A 3,627-nucleotide genomic window follows, 5' to 3' on the forward strand; every position below is an offset into this window, starting at 1 on the left:
CGTCTGCTTGGGAAACACGACCTTGCGTGAGCTGCTTCCGGGCTCCTTTTTTTCAAACTTTCAAAACTTCGAATTGTACTGATCTTGTTTTGATGAAAAAAGAATTCTTTTATGATTTAAGAATGTTTGTTTAACAAGCTGTCACTTTATTATTGAGATGTTAAAAATTAGTTCCAGCGCCAAAACGAGGCGTCCGATTTGTCTGACTGCACGAAATAAATTCTTTGAAAAATGCTCGCTTTTTACGGAGTGGACCTAGGATTTAAACGAAAGGGTGTTTGTACTGTGTGTAAAAGCCTGACAGTGTCTGTGACCAGAAACTGATGGTTTACGTGAAGCTGAATGTGCCTTCAATGTACACCAAATATAAAGCAATTCAGTCAACGGATGTAGAAGTTATTACCATTTTTGTGGGTTGCAATTGTTGGGGTCATCCTGTGTAATCAGCTTGTTTCACAGTGTTGCCTCATTTTGGAGACAGTGCCACTGTTCCCTCTGTTTGCAAAGAGTTTGATACCTTGCAACAACCTCAGTGAATTGCGACACTATTCTGGAACCTTTCCCTATTATTTATCGCAAGACGCTTGATTGTAGAGCATGTTTATCCTTTAGACCCGGGATCATCAATCCGGCAGAGCCATTACAGGAGGAAAAGCGTGCTGCTAGTCAATTCGCATGACGTTTCATTGTCTCTTATCATTTTGAATATAGTCCGCTGATCAGTCACAAACACAATCACTTCCGCTTCCGGCAAAAACGGAAGTAGGTTGTGGGGCACAAAGAATAAACAGCAGGCAAAATGTATAGTGCATCGAGTCGATGTTTTTTTTTACTGATAAAGTATATGATGTTGTTTAATATGTCAAAGTTGTGTACACTAAACGCACGTGAGAAACTGATTGCTGCTTCTATGACCAAAAAAACCACGGTTATTCATCGAACGTTTAACGAAATGTCAGAGAAACGATGTGAACAACTCGCAAGCTTTGAAGTGAACAACATAAGGGTGAAAACCAGATAGAATGTCGAAATGTCAACTCGTCTTCTTACTTAAATGTTTTTGAGATGACTAATATAAGTTTTCAACGCGGGAAACCGTACGTTTTTGACACTGACGCTGGATTAAAAATGACGAAATTCGCACACTCTCTCTCTCTCTCTCTCTGTCTCTCTCTGTCTCTCTCTCTCTCTGCCTCTCTGTCCCTCTGTCTCTGTCTCTCTGTCTCTCTCCCCCTGTCGGCTTTCTCTCTCTCTCTCTCTCTCTCTCTCTCTCTCTCTCTCTCTCTCTCTCTCTCTCTCTCTCTCTCTCTCTCTCTCTCTCTCTCTCTAATCTCTATCTATCTTCAAACCTTCCCACCCTGCTTCAACTTATTTCTTTCAATGCACCCTCAAGGTGTGATTTTTAGTGTGTCCAGGCCGTAATAAAGTGGCCTCTTTTAGTTTTACAACCATTTAACGGCTCTCGCACCTGTACGCCACCTCACGTCTGACCGCTAGCTTTCATAACGAGGCTGCACCTAAGGGAGATAAGCACCACAATCAAAGGACGGCTACCCTGGAATTAACCTGTAATTGTGAGCGGATGGCTTCCGAATTTACTGGTCACCCTTTGTTGGGGCGGTGGAAGTGATTTGAGGGTTGTTTTAATATCACACCTGAAGACGCAAAGGGCACCGCCTCAGACCCGAGGTTGGTCAGGTGGGAGACGCAAGTATTGCGGGTCACGTGAACCACAGTCAATAAAACTTTAGTGCCGTAGCGTCAACTGTGTGATGTAAATGAGCGTGTTCCTCAAGCACACTTTGAAGGGATAGCTCTGGCCATTGTCCAGGCGGTACTTCTTTTCAAGTTCGAATACAAGCCTCTCAGACAGAATAAGTCATCTCAAGCACTCAGTACTGATAAGACAAAGCATGCAACTCGAGGGAAAACCAGAAACTTGTACACTCGACTCTTCCGACACCCCACAGTGCAAACAAAGACATGTGGCGAGAGGTCCTTCGCCTATCAAGCCCCTGTGACCTGGAATAGATTACCTCTGCCTCTCAGACACACAGACTCTCTCACAACATTCAAGACAAATCTCAAAACACACCTCTTTCAGCGCAAGTGATTTCCCCTCCAGCATCTCCCCACCCACCCCATCCCGCCCCACCTCACCCCCTACCTAGTGCCTAAAATAACGTGTATATATATTTTCTGCGCTTTGTGTCAGCACTGTTTGTGTGTGTGTAAATAGTATTGTTGACACGTTTTTATACAGAAGCCTATTGTGGTTCTTGTGCCTAGGCTGTGTATTGGATTGTCATTGTATGCCTGCATTATTAGTTGTCAGTAATTATTACATGTGCTGATTGTTCTCTTTGCCTGCGCGCGTATAGAATGTTGGTTATGTTTGGTCATAGTATGTTTGTTTATGTTTGGTCGGTTTCTTTGCCTGTGCGTGTATAGTATGCTTGGTCGATGTATGTATTGTAAAGCGCTAAGAGTAGACATTTTTCTAGAATAGCGCTATAAAAGTTTGCATTATTATTATTATTATTATTATTATTAAGTGAAAACTTGACATTGTATTTAAAGGTGCAAACATGTCAACAACAGGTCGACACAAGTAAAAATTTGACATTGTATTTAAAGGTGAAAACATGTCAACAACATGTCGACAACCAGTGAGTGTGACCCGGTTGCCAATGTTGTTTTGGGGTATTTTGAATGAATTGGTAAAAGTCAGGAAAATATCGAGTCGTCTTCGCAATCCGTGTAATTTTGAACGGTGCACCCTGGCCTGTCATTGTTAGATTATCAGTGACCACCGATCTCAACAAACAGTCATTCACTCATCCCTAAATAATACTTTTGTAAAAATCCAAAAAAGGCAGATTACGAGTTCCCCGAATTCGAAACATTTTTTTTGAAAGTACACAGAAGTCATTTCACTTTCAATTTTTATGTTTTTATTTGCTGAGTACGTACTTTGAGGTGGGTACCAAAGTCAGTGTTTCATTTAAAATCCCTGGTAGTTGTATATTCCATCATCAATATATTCGACATTTCTCTGTGCGTGTTGTTACCGACTCGTATGTTTACTTTAGCCAAGTGGAGATAGCCTACATTCCATAATAAAGTACTGCTCTTGAAAATCAAGATGACAGCTTCTAAACTACATTGGGATGTGCACGTTAAAGATCCCACGATTGACAAAAGGGTCTTTCCTGGCAAAATTGTATAGGCATAGATAAAAAAAAATGTCCACCAAAATACCCGTGTGATTAGGAATAATAGGCCGTGAAAAGTAGGATATGCGCCGAAATGGCTGCGATCTGCTGGTCGATGTGAATGCGTGATGTATTGTGTAAAAAATTCCATCTCACACGGCATAAATAGATCTCTGCGCCTTGAGTCCGAGTCTGGAGATACGCGCGCGATATAATACTTGGTTTAAGCGTGTTTATTCAAATTCTCATACACACGTTTCAAACAATAACAACATTAAGAACGTTAACAAGCAGATTGCTTATGGACACGTTCTTGAAATTATAATCAATACACATTCAGATAGCAAAACATGGCGAACAAGTGATAGCTTCAACACTTATCTTGATAATCTTTAATTATATTTTATACAAA

Source organism: Littorina saxatilis, linkage group LG10, assembly GCF_037325665.1.
Source record: "Littorina saxatilis isolate snail1 linkage group LG10, US_GU_Lsax_2.0, whole genome shotgun sequence".
NCBI lineage: Eukaryota > Metazoa > Mollusca > Gastropoda > Littorinimorpha > Littorinidae > Littorina > Littorina saxatilis.